General features: G+C 35.2%; 1 pseudogene; it reads left to right on the top strand.

Annotated features, from left to right (window-relative positions):
• The first annotated feature begins 8,748 nt into the window (after nt 1-8,748).
• LOC132557249 (uncharacterized) lies at nt 8,749-13,995 on the top strand (annotated as a pseudogene).
• Nucleotides 13,996-20,534: the final 6,539 nt, after the last annotated feature.

Genomic DNA, 20,534 nt, shown 5'->3' with positions numbered 1-20,534 from the left:
TGAGAAAAACGTAACGTAAATGTGTTATTTTGACGCAGTCAACCTTTAGCGCAATGTCAGTTGTGAACAAATAGGCGAAGTTATAAATTTGCGCAATTTTATATTGACATACAGAAACTGCAGTGAGCGAAATTATTTTTGAGCGCAATATCCCTGGGGCTAAAATAAGCTGACTGCCAAAAGATTTTTATAGCAGTTTCCCCCGAAAATATGTGTCTTCTTCTTGATCATTACTAAATTGCAGACCATGAAAAACGTTTATTCCCATCAGGAAGATTGTGAGTGTCTTTAGTAAACGGAAATGTCATTCAACAAATTTAATACTAGTTAGATAAGTTCCCACCAAGTTAGATCTTTATATCCTTACACTATTTAGCAACTTCACAAGACACCCTTATACACTGAAAGATGATATAGTAATCACACATGCATACTTAAAGATGGTCAATTGATCACTGATCCATCTTAGATTAATGCCACTTATCTTCGCCACTTGACCAATTCTGGTACTCAATCCAAGGTAGTCTGGAAGAAACAAGTTTGCAATTTTTAAGGGGATATTCAGTTTCTGTAGGAATAAAAGATAGAAAACTGTCATCATGGTATCAAACCTTAAAGAAACAGCCTATCAGTATGCTTCATCGGTTACGGACAACTGTCAAGTGCAAGATAGGCCAAAAGAAGAAACTGATGGAGCGATAGTTACAAGGGCTGATTGATAAGTTGTGAGCCTTGTATTGAAGAAGTTACGCAAATATGTCTTTTTTCAGTTGTACTATCCCCTAACTATTTAAGACTGTGTACCTGATAACTTGTGTCATTCAGTTAGTTTATGTAGCACTCTAAAGTAAACAGAGCAAGTGCAAAATTGACAGAACAGTGATTCAATATTTGCAAAAAGATCTAGCACTTAAGGATAGCCATACTGATATTGTAGCAACACTAGGGAATGACACCCCTTCATATGTTACAGTGAAAATGTGGGTGGCAGAATTTAAGAGTGGCAAACAGAGCCTTGGGGATGACTTCTGTCCTGAAAAGTCCGTCACTGTTGTAACCCCAGAAATGGTCAATAAATGCCATGATATTGTTATGACTGACAGGCGAGATACAGATATAGTCAGTATAGTTAGGATTTCACAGGAAAGAGCACATTCCATACTTATGGAAGATCTTGCAATGAGAAAGCTCTCGGCCCGTTGGGTACCAAGACTTCTGACTGTTGATCAGAAGCACAACAGGCGGACTTTGTCGTGTGCTAACCTGTTATCTCTTTACAGGCAGATCATGCTAACATATGGGTTCAACATTTTACCACAGAGGCCAAACAGTAGTATAAACAATGGAAACATCCTGGTTCACCCCGCCAAAGAAGGTAAAGAGGGTTAAGAAAAGGGCTTCACTGAAAGTGGCGTTGAGGACCTTAAACATCGCTGGCAAAAGTGTAGAGATACTGAAGGGGATTATGGTGAAAACTAGTGCTATATGTCCACTAAAAGTCAAACCCTTAAATATGATGCTTACCAATTATCAATCAACCCTGTTATCATCGGTACAGGTTGAAGAAAACCTTTCATCATGACACAATATACTTCAAGCAACCTAAGTGACGACAATGGAGTTTAATTAATGTATTGTTTAATGCTGGGGGAAACTGATGTTAGTAGATAAAACGGGATTTTTTCTAATATGTTTCATATGACTTGCGTTGATACCAGAGGCTTATTACAGGACTGCATGAAAGATTCGCAAGTGATTAGCACATTTCTATTGAAACAATTCGCCGCAATTGAATTTAACTGTACCATACACATATCCATGCACTTGCGTGTCTCTAGTTCAGCTCTGGAATCTAAGAAGACGCATATCCGCCTGAAGAAACACCAATGCAGCTAATCCTTAACGAAAGACCGCCAAGGACTTTTCTGTATTTTCTGAACTTGAATTGAAAGAGGAACTAAGCTATGATCAGCATAAAGTGAAAACAATTGGTTAGTTTAGTGACAATTCTTGTCTAAAGCGCGTGTCCGAGGTCTAGTGTGGTAAAAATGTCGGTGTCGTTGTTATTACTCTCATTATCGCCACTAGTACGAACTCCTTGTCGTTGTAATTGGTTGATATTCAACAATATAACCGTTACGTTCAGGCGAAAACTAGATATATACTTTCATCAAATTTGAGTGGCTGCCTGTATATATTTTAGAAGAGAAGAGATGAAAATAGAATAGAAATTGAATATAACTAGTACAGAGGTTAGGAGATAGAGACACGTATTACTGAAGTGATGATATTTACAGATGCCCTTAAAACTGATTACTGGTTTTGATAAAAGTATGAACGGACTGAAAAAAATATTTGCATTTTGCTCATCTGACAGGTTTTGAGAACAATAGAGTACATCATTAATTGTGACGCTACAATAACGAAAAATGTTATCAAATAAAATTCCACGTTTCCTTATACATATATATAATATACAATAAAGAATGCACAACATTTTCACATTCCTTACCACATTCTCATGCTGGATCGTTCATGATTTTTAACTCTGAACAAGTCTTATTTCAAGCCACTTCAAGCATGTCGCAACCTTGTATTTAAAACGATCAATTTTCTATTTCCAACATAATAATCGATAGGTAATAAATCAGGATTTTATTGATATTTTTAGAATTTTAGACAGCTGGTGGATGGCTGCTACATGACGTTGGTTAGTAAATTATTCCATAATCTAACAGAAAATGGAATGAAAGATTCACAAGTAATGAAAATTATTAACAGAATAGTTCTCATTAACTAGTTTTCACGATTTCGAATGTTGTAATGTTCTGCTTCTCTCGGAGAAAGAAGACTGGGTAAATAGGACAGAGTTAGATTATGATGATGTTAATGCATAAGTGAAAGTTTTTTTTTAGTTTCCTTCTTTCCGATAATGGTCGCAGTTGGGATTTTTTAATATCGGGGTTGTTTGAGAAAGAAGGCATGCAGGTAATATTTTTTGCTGCTTTAAGTTGTATTTGTTCTAGCCTGCTAACGTCTGTCAGAGAACAACTATTCAATAACTCATTTGCATTTGTAAAGTCTGAATCGGAATACACATTATTGACTAGAACTACTGTAGTTGTTGCCGTCCCGAAATGTTATTTTTGAATTTTTCAACCAATTTAAAAGATTACCTGTAATACCACATTCTAATTTGATGAATGAACTGTTATTCCATACACGGTCAATAACTTTCGTTATGTATATATATATATATAAAAACAGAAAAAAAAACAGACGTGTTTTTTCTTTCAACAGAGACACATAACTATGGTTTATTTCCAAAAACATGTATGTAATTGATGCACTGTAGAAGGATTTAACATAAATCCAGATTGCTTTTCATAAAAGCAGGGATTATCAAGCACGTAATGTAGATACACATGAATACAACACTTTCCAAAACTTTACCGATACAGGATAATAATGTAATTTGCCGATAATTGGACATCTGTCCCTTTTTTAACAGTAGATACTAAACCATGCTATTTAAGGACTTAAATTCTTGAAATGTATAAAAAGTACCAGTAGAAAAATCTTAAAACAGCCCATACGTTATACTCACTCCTATCATACCATGTATTGTTGTATATATATTGCCATTTCAGTAAATCTCTAACAAAACATATGAGAGTTTTACAGATATATTTTTTTTTTCATATTTGTTACCCTCAATCTTTCAATGGACCTCATCAAAGCTTTAAAAACATACTTCCAAATATTTTATTTTTACATTTAATATAACAACCCTGGACATTGTCACTTCTACAAGTAGATAACATGTTTAGGTTTATAGGCGTTTTTAGAATAGCTTGCCAATTAACTGTTTCCATGTGTAATCTTCTGATTCAGCCTAATATTAAAGTTTTGACAAATAACTGTATATAAACCATTTTGATTCAAAATAATTATGCGTAATAATCTCTCCCTTTATCTTATCAGTTTTACTATTCAATTAAAAGATGAAAGGTGTTGAGGTTAGTTCATTAAAAAATGATCGAAGTTTAATTTTGGAACTTCGTGCAGATTAACACTGAATGCAATTCCAGGAAGCTTAAATTTGACCTTTGCCTACGTTACAGCAGTTTCAATTTGAGTAAAAATGTATCTTCTCCTTAGATATCTATGGGTCGTAAGTCACGTCACGTGATCTGCGAGATTTTTGCACTTCCGGGTACAACAATACCATAACAACAACAACAATGGTGTTGGATATTCATAACAGGACGCCATGCTGACTGGTAGACCAACTATATTTTTTATTGCCTTTTAAGACCGGAGAGTTCCAATCACGACTGGAGAGTTCCAATCATACTGTGATACATTACAAATGGCACTTTCGATTTCGTACTGGGCCAACTATGTGAATGACCAGAGTAAACTCACTCGGAAAGGCGAAGCATCTGTCGAAAGTGGCGGAGTGCCTCTTTTCGTAATAGATTAGATTAGACAGTGTTCAGGTGATCTACGCTGTTTTGTTTAGAGTTCGCAAAAACTATATATCCGATAAGTATTGGTGTTTTATGTAACTTCTTTCACATCTGACTTAGAATTCAGACTGGCAGATGTGATTTCTTTATCGCCTTCTGGAACTCTATACAGGAATATATTCACCGATACATGTTACCAGGTTATTAACCTGCTGATCAGTACTACATGTACATATTCAGTAGTTCCTGTAGGCAGAAAAAAATACTTATATCGCTTCAAAAGTAATTGGTCAGTGTGTTTTGAAAATTATTTTTTCATCACCAGTTTTTTTTTTAACACAGAATTTTTGATAAAAACTGTAAAACCAGTTGTAATTTTTACGACGACGGACGCCATAGCGCAGCGTCCGTCGTCCGTCCTGCGTCTGTCAACTTTTCATGTAAACAACATCTTCTGAAATACCGAAAGGCGTAGAGTTATCATATTTAGCTGGAAGGTTCTGATGAAACCCAACAAAGTTTGCAAAAAGAAATGACCTTGACCCATATTCAAGGTCACAGAGGTTTAATGTGTTAAAACCTTTAAATAACTTCTTCCAAAATACGGGAAGGCCTAGAATCATTATATATGGCCGGAAGGTTCCTATGATGAAGCCCAACAAAGTTTGCAATAAGAAATGACCTTGACCCATTTTCAAGGTCACAGAGGTTAAATGTGTTAAAACCTTTAAATGACTTCCCCCCCAAATTCCGGAAGACCTAGAATCATTATATTAGGCTACTATGTCCTCTTATGGTGTCCTACAAAGTTTGCTACAATAAATTACCTTTACCAATCTTCAAGGTCACAGGGGTCAAATGTGTTAAAACATTTAGACAATTTCTTATGAAATATAGAAACGCCGAGAATCATTATATTTGGCCAGTATGTTCCTTTTATGAAGTCCAAGAAAGTTTGCAAAAAGAAATGACCTAGCCCCATAGTCAAGGTCACAGGGGTCAAATGTGGTAAACCTTTAAATTACATTTTCTGATGATCCAAAACATCTAGGATAGTGATGTTATTCCAAAATAGGTTCTCAATGATGCCTGGTAATATTTGAGAACAGAAATGACCTTGACCCATATTCAAGATCACAACAGTTAAATGTGTTAAACCTTTGAACAACTTCTGATTAAGCTAAATGCTTAGGATCATAATATTTGTCCAAAAGGTTCCCTTAATGGTGCCCACATAGTGTGTGAAAAAATAGCTTGACCCATAATAATATTTAATGTCATTGGGGTTAGATTTGGTAAAATAGTTAGTCAACTTCTTCTGATTAACCAAAAACCCATCATATATATATAATTATAGAAAAACAGACTGGTCTACACGTGACATTTAAAGACTGGACAATTTCATATCTATCTGCAATTTCCTTTAACAATGGAGCCTGAACATTGACAAGACAGACACAAACTTGAAAAAGTTTTGTTGACAAATGCCTGTATTGTGCTGGGATGTGATTTAAAATCTCAAAATTCTTTATTCTTTCTTTTGCTCACTCAATGTGGATCCTACTTCTTCCAATCTTAAAACGAAGTTCTGCCTCCTCTTTGGTAAAATGACCTTTGTTTGATAGGAAAGGAGGGATATTTAATGAAACAAAACATTATGCTTTAAAATACTAAAATTTCACCTCAGGTATGGAGGAATCTACATAAAATAATTACTTAAAGGCTAACCTTGTCTGTGTCATGAATGATGTCCTGTATTTTCATTCTTGGTTTTTTTCAGCTTATGCATCTCTACTTCTTTTTCTAAGGAAGCAATCTCCTCTTCCAAGTCTTGAACTTTGAAAAAAAGTCATTGGCTTAATATTCATGGTACATATAAATTTGCACTAAAAACTCCATTCTTTGCTACTCATCTAGAAAGAAAATTTAGATTGACTTGAAGGCATTATAATTCATAAATACCCGATTTCACTTTTACTGTCTGGTAGCTGTGATCTAGTGTTGCTAATTCCTTTGTAACAGATTTGTCGCTGTTGAACATCACCTCACCATTCAATTCAACTTTTGGTCTTTTTCGTCTGTAGGAAAAATCAATTGTTTGAATGCTCATATAGACTTTTTATTGTTGTCTCAATCCTCTGTATTTAATTTTTTGTATTTTTGGCTATTATTTTACTAAAGGATATTGATTCTTCTTTAATCTGTATTTTGCATATGTCCCATGCTGTATGTACCTCTGTTGTTTTCTGTTTTTGTATTACATGTCTTTATAATGGCTTTAATTCTGTTCTTGTATTCTTCATTGTTTAGTAGGCTCTTGTTAAATTTCCAATATCCTGGGCCTCTTGTAGGATTAATGAAACAGCAAGATGGTCAGTTGATTTTATTATAGCAGGACGGATATCTGTGTGAATCAATTTCGGAGTTATTTCCCTTGATATCAAAAGTAGTCAATTCTACTTGCTTCTCTTTTGTTGTCTTTTCTTCTCCAAGTAAATTTTTCTTTTGTAGGATTTTTTAATCTCCACCTGTCAAATAATTTTAAGTTCTCTTTTTAATATAGTAAGGCCATTATCACCATTCTGTATTCTATTCGCTGATTTTCTGTCAATTTTATCTTGTATGTCATTCCAGTCCCCTTCAATTATTATCATGCCCTGTTTAAACTTTTCTATTTTGTTTTTAATTTTTTTTGAAAAATCTGTTTCTTTGCTGTTTTTCATATGGGGCATATATGTTGATAATTGTAAATTTGTTTTCATGTATTTGTAAATTTACCATAATACATCTACCAATCTCATCAGACCATGTATTTATGATCTCATGATTCAAGCTATTTTTTAGTAATATAGATACTCCTCTGCTCTGACTGGTACCGAAGTTATGCATTATATCTCCTCGGCATTCAGCATTGATATAATTTATGTCTGTTTTTATGAAATGTGTCTCTTGTATACATATGATATTGGCTTTTTGTTCCTTAGCCCATGCATAAAATCGGTTCCTTTTTTGTTTTTCTCCGAGACCTTGTGTGTTTAGCGTTATACAGTGCAATTTGTATTTTATTTTGAATTTTTGAATATTTTGAAAATATTGTCTGTTTTTAACTGATTAATAATTTTATGTGTTTTATCCTGTTACATACAGGTATTTTTTATCATTATACATACATTTATACATAAACACCTTGTAAGACGTATTTAATATTTTGATATTTAGATTATGATTGTCATATGTAACATTTTGATGTTTGTGTTTTCATTATGTTTGTACATTATACATTGTATGACATACTAATACTGGTAATTAACATGGTGTTGTTTTTTGTTGATATATGTACAATGTAAATACATGTATACTATTTATGTAGTTAATATGGCATACATTCTGTATAGGATATATCTCGTGATTCATACATATATTACCATGTTTGATTGCTTTAGTGAAATTTTCTACATTGTAAATAAACATATTTCTAACTTATTTTCTACTTCCTCTGTTATATATTTACTACGATTGTATTTTCTCATGGATACTGTATTTGTAGATCTGGGAGGGAAAAAGGATACAAATCCCAAAAGGTATAATTTTCCATTGAGCTACATTACATTTACACCTTGTTATTTACTTTATCGTCCTTTGGTTTTTTCTTTGCTTTTCCTCCAGCCTCCAGCATTTCTGTCGGGAGTTGTTGGTGTACGCACCACTTCGGCCATCTGTCTTGATTTACGAGACACCGACGGAGTTACTTGGATTAGAAACTTGTTGAGGGTGGTCAAGGTGCTGGTTTTAGTGCCTCTCTTAGTGTCTTTTTTGTGAGTCTTGTGTTTCTTTTTCTTAGATGACTGTCCACTGCCAGGTGGTGTCTTAACAAGACTTTCTTATTGTTCAGCAACTAAAGTAATGGGTTCAGTTTCTGTTACATGGTCAGTGATCATGGCATTCTCATCACCTGAATTTTCATCTGAACTTGAAGTCATGTTCTGATGATGAAGTGACTTCTTCGTTGAAGGATACCGACTCTTCTGGCCACCCTTGTTTACATTCTGAAACTATGTACTTTCAGGTTGAAAGGTGAAAAGTGAACTAGAGTTACCAGATGAAAATTTGTTTTCTACTTACATCGACTATTGACATTTGACACTGAAAAGCAATCCTATGCAAACACCTTCAATTTGTGTGAAGCTGAGGTTGGTCAACCCAAGGACACTCAAACTTGTACATGTGTTATATGTAATTTCTCAAGGCATTATATTTATTTCTTTTTCAGATTTTAAGATTCATTTCGTCACCATTATTTACTAGTGCAGCCCAAGATGAATTCCAGATATATTCTTCAACTACAAGGAAAAAAGCTTACCTTCAACTGGTCACGTATATCACATTATGTTCCCAAGTTATTCTCAACTGGTAAGAGCGAAGAATTAATGAAGAGTATTGCATAAAATTGTAGTATAATAAATCACTTTCAAGTTTAATAATTTCATTGAGTTATGAAGAAAACAATGATCGCTGTGGTAGTGACCAGCTCCACAATAAGTCAGAAGGGTTCTGACTGTCTATCAATGATTTCGTCAAAATTACTATAAAAAATGCCAAATTCTAGTGATCCTTGCAAGTGCTGGCATTCAGGCAATGTTTCTTGTAGTTTTTAACAGCTGACTATTGTCCAAATCGAAGACAAAAATAAAATTGCACAGAGATAGTCAGAACCCTTTGAAGTAACGCATGATGTATGTTAGAATATTGGAACAAACACAAAATGGGATAGAATTATTTTTACAAGGTCAAATAAAGCTAAGAATGTCAATCAAAAGCTGAAAGGTCAAGGCCATCTTAATTATTTGTAAACGAAATTGTGAACTACTAGTAATTTGTAGTTGTAACAGAGGTCATTATTTCTTTCAATGCCTCTGCTAGGAATTGAACCTGCTAGAAATCGAACCTGGGACCCCTGGCTTACTAGTCTGACGCTCAACCAATCGAGCTAAAAAGAAGTTCTCTCTAGCCGATTGGTATATTGCGGCTAGTATTTTAACCAGGGTTACATAGTGAAGGAATGGTGTGTTAAACTTCAGACTATTTCTTGGTGGTTATGTGTTAGAATAATAAAGGGAAATTCTACACAGTTCAGATTTCAAAAGATGCTTTTGTACAAAATTATCTAGTTACGTTTTTATGGGAATCATAAATTTCAGTTTACCATTTAAAGAAACAGATGATATTTATTTTGCAGAAATTCTTTATAGACTTGCTAGATCAATTTAAAAATGCTCTCCTGGTCCTGATTGCATCACAGCAGGTTTGCTTGTTACTAGCTGAACAGAATGAAATATTTGTTATAGATGATCATAAAATAAACAGAAAAAACAGAAGAAATCAAACTGCAAACCCAGCTGAATTTTAATGAACAGCATACACACTTGTTTATTTACCAAATACTCTGCATAAAAATAATGACCAGGTGCTGGATTTCCTGATGTGCTATATATTAAGATGGTAAACTTACATTGGCTGGGACTATTCCTGCCAATTTTGCCTGTCCAAACTGACCACAGGAGAGATATTTTGATGCTAACAATAGTTTTAAAGTAATTAAAATGAGTTCTTAAGTTGTACATAACAGCCAAATATTTTGCAACTGGAATATCCCTTTAAACTGTAACTTTTTAAATGATTATATAAAATGCTGTAGTTGAAGAGTTGTAGCTTTTGTAATGAATGGAAAGCTATACAAATACTTTGTATTCATTTCAGAGGCAAAGTCGACAAATGTTGGTGATGCCTATAAAAATGTTATGAGGAAGGTCCCACAGCCAGGTGAGTATCTTCCTAGTGAAATTCAGTTTATCATTACAGCATGCCACTTTGTATTAGAGAGTGTAGTCTGAGAAATGTGTTGCTCATCAAGGCAGGTTTTGATTAAATCCTTGTAATTGCTGTAAAACTAAATTCTCCTTTTTTGAAATGGGAAAATGTGAGTAGTCTGAACTGAATAGGTGTCGGAACATATAGGACAGAATTGGCAAAGTTTGCTGGTATATGGAAAAGGTAGAACAATGAACGATCAAAAACTTGCTTGATGTCTGTTTTCAGTGGTGGTTGTAACGACGTCTGAACATGATATCTTAAACAACAACTGGTTGAAAAGAGGAGTAACCTGTACATCCTTCAGCAGCATTTCCTTAGACCCAGCAGTTGTCTCCTTCTGTTTGAATCATTCAAGGTAAAATTTCTTTTATCAGAATTTGAAAACTGAATCTCTTCTATATAATACTTTATCTCTTCTATATGATTCTTAATCTCCTCCGTGCGATACTTGATCTCCTCCGTGTGATACTTGATCTCTTCCGTATGATACTTGATCTCTTCCGTATGATACTTAATCTCTTCTGTATGTTTTCATACATATTAAGGTGTTTATGACTCATCCAGATTTCATGATCTTGTAGTCTTCATTTCAATGACAAAATTTAAGATCAAGTAATATTTAAATCACTATTCAAAAAGTGGACACAGAAAAAATGGAAAATTGAAACGGAAAAGAATATGAAAAATGTATCCAACTGCCATCTTAAGTTATAAGTTTTCCATAGTTCATTACTTGGCAAATAGGATTAATTTAATATGAGCTAACTGAATCAACTTTGTACAACAAAAAAGACCAGTTTGTCTTACAGATTGGTGAAAACCAGAACTACTATGATTGAAATAAGAAAACTTTTAGTCCAATAAACAATTTTATTGATGTGTTTTCAGCCGCATGCATGACCTTTAGCTTAGGACTCAGCAGTTTGCTGTCCATGTCCTTGCCAGGGACCAGGTAATGTGCAGTTCTTGCAGTTCACAGCAGTTTTAGATTTATTGTATATGTAAAATATGTAAGTTGCATCTGGGTTATTTTAAACAAGTTTATCTTGATAGATTCATTGTAAAAGTCTCAAAAACTCACAACAAAATCGGTTATGTCCAGTAACAGAAATCTGGGAATCTACTGAAAAGTTTTATTCATTCAAGTCTTTCTTTCTGAAAATTCAATATATAAACCCACATCTTCTAGCATTTCTTAAAATTTTGTGGCTGTGAAAACACCATGCGAGACCATCACTCAGATTACTGTACATGTAAAGTTTCTTGTAAGATCTAAGATTGAATGGCTGATAATTCCAAATTTCACAAGAAATTGTGGTTGCTTGTGAATAATTATGTATTTTGTGAATTATCTATTTGTTTGGCAGAGTGCCCATGCATTAGACATAAGATTATGTGTTTATGGATAAAACAATAAAGATTTCAAATTAGCAATCAAAGACACTACAAGTAAATAAAAAAGTTGTAGAATCTTTTCTGATTTAGGTGAAATATGGTGTACATTTCTCTGAGCCAGTGAAGGATGGCATTTGCCAGTTTGCCAGTGTACCCCACCACCTAGGGAAGGAGGTAACAAGAATTTGTCATGTCAGTTAATATATTATGACATAGCTTCTCAATGTATACAATTATATATTTCTCAAAATTTTGGTATTATAGTATATATTGCGTTGTTCCAGGGCCTTCCTCTGATATCTGGGTGTTCAGCAGTATTGGAGTGCACAGCTCAGTCTGTCCATACAGTTGGGGACCATCATGTTTGGTACGGAGATGTTTGTAACGCTGTTGTCAATCACAGCACACCCGACCCTCTTCTGTACTTCATCAGGTAAAACAATGGAATAAACAATATTCAACCTGTATAAAACTTAGAGGCGCTGTTCTGTGTTCAAAAGTGGATTGGAATTGACACACCTTGAATATGCAATTTATTGATCTATGACACTGACAATTCTCACTTTTAAGGATTAAGATTCCATCTCAAGTTCATATTCTTTTAATGACTTTGTAAAATTCATATTGTGTTAAAATGAAACAGATAAACTACTCGTGCACCGTATTAGAAATCAGAGTACAGTTCAAGGTTTGATCGTCCTTCTGCCACTAAATAGGTTGATAGGTAGAATCAAGATTTTCATGCATTGATGCTTCAGGAGTTAAGGTTCTACATTAACAGAATATTTCACCTACCTTTGATAAAGACAGAGATATCTTAAGTTTTTTAACTTTCAGCATGAGGCTTTTTTTTTCTTCTAAACTATAAAAACTGTATCCTGAGGATTCAGATTTGTATGTCTACATCATGCAGAAAAGATTGATTACTTTATGACCTGTGAAATTGAATCAAAATGGGTGATATAATGACATACCACAAGAAATGATGGTGTGACTCTATTGCAAGTCATTGGAGTAAGTTTAGATTAAAAGCTGTCTATTCCGAAAGATAGGAAGGAATGAACTTTTGAAGTGTTGGAGAAATACAACAGTGTTCTGCTTTTTGTTTCAGAAATTAGGTGTTTTCTGGTGATGGAGGCTAATAATGACAAAAAAAATATCAATTATAAATCTAAATGTATTACAGTTTTAATCCATGCTGCAGGGAACACCATCTTTCTAATTCGTATATGTAGTAATAACTTGTATGGCTATTTTCAGGTCATTTAGATCCGTTGGAGATGAGATATTTATAAAGGCATTAGAGGATGCTTCCTTACCGTTTGAGGACTGGACCCATGAGGCACATCTAAAGATGGTGTGGAATTACATTTCGGAGTTCGGAAAAGATGGAGCCACCCCTCATATTGTGTCAGTACAAAGACACCTGCTACACCTGTATTTTTAACAGGATTGTCTTTAAATCACAGGCTTTAAATTGGTGTAATCAATTATACATAATACTTGGGAGTTCTGTACACGTTTAGGATTATCTCCCCTTAGACCATTACCCAATTCTTATTAGGTTAATAAGCCATAATCACAGAGTGAATGTATTTTAAAGTTATATGTTTTTTTCAGAGAAGGCATACAGAACTTTAACAAACAAAAGGAAGATAAGGTAAGTTTGAAGTGTTGGTCTTCATTTTTCATTATTTTCATTTTTTTCTCCTTTTTACAACTTTCAAGATGAAGATAGCATTCAATTGAACAAAAACATTTGATTTAGAGAATTGTTCTTTTCAGACAGGAATCTAATAGCAAGATTATTTGACGCATTCTTTAGTCTTTTACTTCTTTTCTTCCAATAATTCTAAAACCTAAAAACTTGTGTCACAAGTGAAGTTTGGTGACCACAAGACCTATGTTTTGCAGTGATTTTTGGGACCCCTACATTTCCTGTAGGACCGACTCAGATTTTGAGAAACCATCTTATCTCTGTGTTACTGGACTCATCAGAATTTTAGAAATGTTACTCTGGACTCGCAAGGGAAAAAATTGAGTTGTTAAGAGATCATTACTGTGTGTATTACAGGTGAAGTTGGATTACCACGAGACCATCACAATGTTATCAGTGGTAACAGACGCCATACAGAGGGGTAATGCGGATTGTTTTGACGACTTTATCTTGTCACATACTTACCTCTTAGACAGGAGTCTTCCCTCACAGTACTACTCAAAAAGCAGGCTCTTCAGCCCGGAGGCACGACATAGGTAAGTGTAGTATTAATTTTCATTATCTGAATCCTTCATGAAAGCTCAGGAAAATAGGGCCATGTGTGCATATAAGTGAGATTTTCAGTTAAACAAGATTTTATTGTAAATACAGCTTGCATTTCTTCAGTTGACCAAAAATTTAAATGTTTGATTTGAAGTTGAATATGCCTAAATCGAAGTAAGGGGTAAACAGAAATTGGTTACGAATGTTGGTACAAGTCATTTTTAACTGCTCATTTGATACCTCATTGTACTTTTCAACATTTTAAAGTTTGTCTGATTACATACTCATGGTTTATGTATTTAAAATATTCAGTTAAAATTCATCGTCAATGAACAATCTACATCATACAAGCAGTCAATTTAACAGTTTGATACACTTCACTATTTCTGCCATATATTAGTTGTTTTCAACTAATTGCTTCATTTTCTTGAAATTACAATGGAAGAACTTCACACTAAAAAAATCATCCTTTTACTTTAGACCAAATAATTTATTCTACACTTTATACAAAGACCAACAACTAAGACTCCTATAGAGTTATCAACTAAACTAACTTTACCAAGAAGGACAAGATTACCTGCTACCAATATTTGAAAACCATAATCAAAACCCAAAACATCTGACTATGCCTGTTCAGAAGTCTGTGCTTTCTTGGGGAATATGCTTTACTCCCCATTTGCTTGAAATGTCATGCAAAGGGCCTTATTATGTTGATCGATGAGGTAGCCAACAGCTAAAAGTTACACCACTCAAAAACCAAGCAACTATTGCCTTGGGCAACTTTGCACTATTATTGACAAATGCTACATGATGCACATGCTCACGAGAGTGGACTGATCAAAATGATGAACTGTATTTTTCTATTGTTCTAGTACTTCAGTCTAAAATGCATAACTAACCCATTGAGCATGTACATTTCTCTACACGGAGTTAAATACTTTGATATGTATTACCATGATATGTAATCTGTACTTGTTCAAGAAAAACAACTCTTTACCAAGGGAGCATTATCATATGTCACAATGTAATCTATTAACGTGTATTTTATATTCTACATCAATTTCTTTTCCAGAAGTGCTGGTGCAATACTGATCTGAGTCCTTGCCTATTGCCAGATCTTATAGTAGCATGTATAGCATTACAAGGCCCATTGTTCTAAATATTGTAAAATCTTATTTAATTTTAAATAATTAAAAATAAAATTAAATAAAAAACAATTTCATCTGGCACAAAATTCTACAGCTGCAAATCAAATCAGAAGATACCTTATTGTGCCATTTTTATTTCTTTTTATGTCTGTCCACATTTTCATTATAGTCAAGAGCAGCCATAAGGATCCTGGCATGGTTGACAGGTGGCACATACAAGTATCGCTTAACACAATACGTCAAAACAAGCTGATGAAAATTTTCCATGCTCTGAAGTACTTCTGTGGAGTGAAAAAAAAATGTGTGCAAATTGGAAACCATGACTTCTGGTCAAAATTTCTTACAATAGATGTACATAAACAAGAATTTCATAGAAAAGTGTTGCGTGCCTAGGACAAAAATCTATTTATACTAAAATTGACCTTGACCTATGACCCTTGAACCTGAAAAGCAATAGCAAGCAGGTACTTTTGGTGAGGAATCACTGTAAGGAGTTTGAAGTTGATCGGCCAAAGGTAACTCAAGTTATCGTGAAAAAACCTTAGTGCAGATGCCGACATCACCATACCTATATGTCACCTTTTGCATGCGACACAAAAATATATGATTGCAAATCTCATTTGAAGAGTGCGCTTCATAAATTGTATATCTGCACTCTGATTTTTACAGCAAGTGAGATGGTTATTTGACAACTTTTCTCATAAAGCAGCACAAATATCTGTGCTACTGTGACATTGATAGAGGGCCAACGTCCACCATTTGAACAAACTTGGCGAAGCTTCATTACAACATGCTAGAGTCAAATATCAGAACCCTAAATGTCTGTTTTCTGAGAATTCATTCGACCTGTGTGACCTTGAAAGTGGGTCAAGGTCAATAATTTGAAAAAGAGACTTGGTAGAACTTTATCTAGCTTGTCAAATGCAACATAGAATCCTAGGCCTTCAGGTTTTATAGACGGCACATGATGAAGAACAAAGTAGAAAATATTGACTCTTGGTCATCTCGACCCATTGTTACTATAGAATCATGTCAACTAAACTACATGTCAAGGTTAATATTACATATGCACAATCAGTGGTCCTACTGCTACAATCACTACTTAGTTTTTGCTATTTTGAAACACAAATACACCACAGTGTTTTGAAGTGAAAACCTACCTGAAGTTCAAGTAGTAAGGCACCTGACGAAGAAACCAAGTATCCAATACAACCCTTCTGAGTGCGTTGTGAGCTGCACTTCCCTCTTCTAACCATTCCTGGTCTTGGTCTGCTTCGGCTATTTGTGACTGCATTGACCAAAGTCCGATTTGCCATAAGCCAAAGCCCACTTATGTTCGTAAACACAATGGTGCAGAGTAGCTCCCAATAGTTCCTGAAGAATGTTGCAAGTATTAGGCGTACACTATCAGTTATCAAATCGTGATTTTTTTAGAAAAAGAGGTTCATAAATTTCTTTCTCAATTAAAGATATAGCATTATAACAGTATATTTTGTTTTATTTTCCCCCTTAATGATAGCTTTCCACAAAATGTGTCAGGAAATCTACATCACATAGGTACATTATATAATACATATTGACTCTATCTACTTAAATATATTTGAACTCTCAATAAAATGGCTGACTAATACACCTGCAAAAAAATGGGAGACATAATTTATTAGCACTGAAATTGAATACTTAGATTGTATACTGTATAATTTCTCAGCGTGAGGTAGACAGCGCATTCTTTTTAGGATTGAATTATTTCTACCGATTCTTTGCAATTTTCATGTTACATTTTACATCTATTTTGGTTTGAGCTAGTGTTTTCCATATACACCATGCATGTAGAATTCTTCGTCAGATGGAAACAAGACTCCTAAACCAACACTCTCTCCATCATCAAAATCATCATCATCGTCGTCATCTCCGCTTTTTTCTGCTCCAAATTCTAGGTCTGCCAGTGACACTTTTTCCAGCTGTTCCTGTTTTTAGGTCTGCAACAAAAAGATTATTGAGATTACCAAGTAAGATCTCAGTAGACAGCAATGCCTACCTGTAACTCTTACCCAAATCTATTCTTATATTTGTAATGTTTTATGTCTTATTCAGAGCCAAGGTCTTTAGAAACTTTCATGGTAAAGGAAAGCCAGAGTGCTCAAAAAAATGTTCTGTACATTTCAACTAATCCAGGGTGATTTTTAACTCGGTGCTCAAAAGGTTCGTGTATCAAGATAAGAACTAGAAATATGTTTTGGTGATTATGTCTCCCTTTCCAACAAAAATATATATCATTTGACCTTTGAGCTCAAGGTCAAGGTTATAGTGAACTTTTGGTAAAGCACTGCACATCTTCAGATGAGGCAACTACACATCAAGTTTGATGTGAAGATATTCTTTACAGTTTAGGAATCTTTTGGCAAAAACAATATTCTTTATCTTCGAGGTCAAGGTCACAGTGACATTTTTGTAGTGCACTGCACATTCCCGTCTGGTGATGTAACTGCACATCAAGTTTTATGAAAGATTTCTTTTTACGAAATATACCCTGGACAAATTATTATTTGAAGAACCTACGTACCTATTTTGGTAAAAATGTACCTGACCGACCAGCCGGTTTCCAGCGAGGTTGGCCTCTCCCTGCCGCCGGACCTGCAAATATACAAGTCTGACAAGTGTGAATATATTTGATTAATTGATAATAAAATCGTCTTACCAAAGATGGGGGTAAAACCGTCAATAACCGAACGCCGATATGGACGAGAAATCGATTGCCTGTGATTTGCAGGCCGCGAACTGTTGAAAACAAAGCTCCGCTGCTTGTATCAACGTTAACACTGTTCGCAGGGGAAGAAAACACCATGTACAGAAAAAAGCTCAAATTCGGTGCAAACAAATAATACCTTCTCTCGTGACAATCGAATTATGAACTCAGTCGATCTACCAGCCGAGGCGCACCGTATTCGACTCCTGTTTCACAATCCCTCAAGGCAAGAAAACCCTGCTAAGCCACATACAAAAAACATTCTCACCCCATGAGTGTGTATGGAATAACAAGTTCTGCACTGAATGCGTGCCAACTGAAATTCCCATATGTTCGAAGAAATATCTGTATACGACTCGCGGACATTTACCAGCCGAAGGAACTTGCGTTGTGGGAGAAGTACACAGTTTGAGCGGACCTGATGAAAAAACCAACTTCGTCCAGTACTCCAATTGCTAGAGTTCCCAGTAGGGTCTGAATTTAGCCTTGTAAGAACTTTAATCCCGACACAATATAGATTTCATTCCTACAACAGGTTTAGAACAGAGAACCTACGTACCTCTATTTTGGTAAAAATGTACCTGACCGACCAGCCGGCTTCTCCCTGCCGCCGCACCTGCAAATATATAAGTCTGACAAGTGTGAATATATTTGATTAATTGAAAATAACATCGTCTTACCAAAGATGGGGGTAAAACCGTCGATAACCGAACGCCGTCTGTGATTTGCAGGCCGCGTACTATCGAAAACAATGCTTCACTGCAACCTTCAGCCACAACCCTCCAATCCAGGGCAACCTTGCGAAAGTAATCAACTACAACAGCTCCAGTACAACCATGCGTGGTCAGCTCATCCCAGGATTCAACTGTAAAATATTATTCTGAGAGGATTTAATATTTTAGATTATCAACAAAAACACTGAATACCCACCAGTTTTGGTGAAATTGGTGGTGCTCCACCACCATGGTGATTATTTTGACAAAAAATCTAAAAAAATCACACACAAATGATTTTAGAAGATTTTTCAACAAAACATTCACACTATTTGACATTTATCGCTATCAAATTGAACACCTTTGTCAGGCCACCAATTATTCAATTAATCAAAGCATACCTTAACTTGGTACAAATGTACCTCACTGCAACCTACCGCCATGATCCTCCAATCCAGGGCAGCCATGCGAAGGTAATCAACTACAACAGCTCCAGTACAGCCATGCGTGATTAGCTCCTCCCAGGTCTAAGCTGTAAAATATTATGAGGAATACCCACTGAATCACACACAAATGATACCAGAGGGCAAACTGTCGGGTACTGCAAATATAGACAACGGCCGGGTTGGATTGGGTCGGGCAGTTAAAGAGAGACACTGTTAGTGTCTATTATCACAATTTCGACAAAGGAATACCCACTGAAATCACACACAAATGATACCAGAGGGCAAAACCAAATATAGAAACTGTATTGCATTGAGAGACAGTTAGTGTCTATTAACAATTTCGACAAAGGAATACCCACTGAAATCACATACAAATGATACCAGAGGGAAACCTGTCGGTAGTATTGCAAATATAGAAAAGGGCCAGGTTGGATTGGGTCGGGCAGTTAAAGAGAGACACTGTTAGTGTCTATTATCACAATTTCGACAAAGGAATACCCACTGAAATCACATACACAAATGATACCAGAGGGCAAAAGAGAGACCTGTTAGTGTCTATTATCACAATTTCGTACCCACTGAAATCACATTGATACAGAGGGCAAACCTGTCGGTATAGACATAGACAACGGCGAGGTTGGATTGGGTGGGGCAGTTAAAGAGAGACACTGTTAGTGTCTATTATCACAATTTCGACAAAGGAATACCCACTGAATCACACACAAATGATACCAGAGGGAAACCTGTCGGTAGTATTGCAAATATAGACAAGGGCCAGGTTGGATTGGGTGGGGCAGTTAAAGAGAAACACTGTTAGTGTCTATTATCACAATTTCGACAAAGGAAAACCCACTGAATCACACACAAATGATACCAGAGGGCAAACCTGCTGGAAGTATTGCAAATATAGACAAGGGCCGGGTGGGATTGGGTGGGGCAGTTAAAGAGAAACAATGTTAGTGTCTATTATCACAATCTCAACCGAAGAATACCCACTGAATCACACCTGCCGATCATCATCTTCATTAATCTTCATCATCAAACTGCCGTCTTGATTCAATTTTGTAGCAAATCATTATTTCAACCAGTAGCCATAATCCTCTAATCCAATGTAGCCATGTGAGGTCTAGTACATCCACACTAGGTCAGTTCCTTCAAGTATCCATCTGTAAAATATTATTGATTTATGTTGAAATCAAAATTTTATAAAATATTAAAAAAAAATAACCGGCAGTTAATTTTACCTCTCACGGGAAATGCAACACCTTGGGGTCATGAAATTCACCCATATCCTCCTTGGACAATGTCACATTGTGCATCTCTTGATTTCCGAAATTATTTTTTTCTTTAAGTTATCTTTATCAAAACTTTACAAGCATCACATTTCAAATAAAATTCCACTTTCATTCAGGTGATGCAATCATTGCAAGAAATCAAACTGAATGCTTAAACCAATTTGACAGAAACAGGACAGCAAAAATTG

The sequence above is a fragment of the Ylistrum balloti genome, unplaced genomic scaffold (genome assembly GCF_031769215.1).
Source record: "Ylistrum balloti isolate Yb309-2 unplaced genomic scaffold, AGI_CSIRO_Ybal_v1 Utg370650, whole genome shotgun sequence".
NCBI classification, from domain to species: domain Eukaryota; kingdom Metazoa; phylum Mollusca; class Bivalvia; order Pectinida; family Pectinidae; genus Ylistrum; species Ylistrum balloti.
This window is presented reverse-complemented; position numbering and strand designations above follow the sequence as displayed.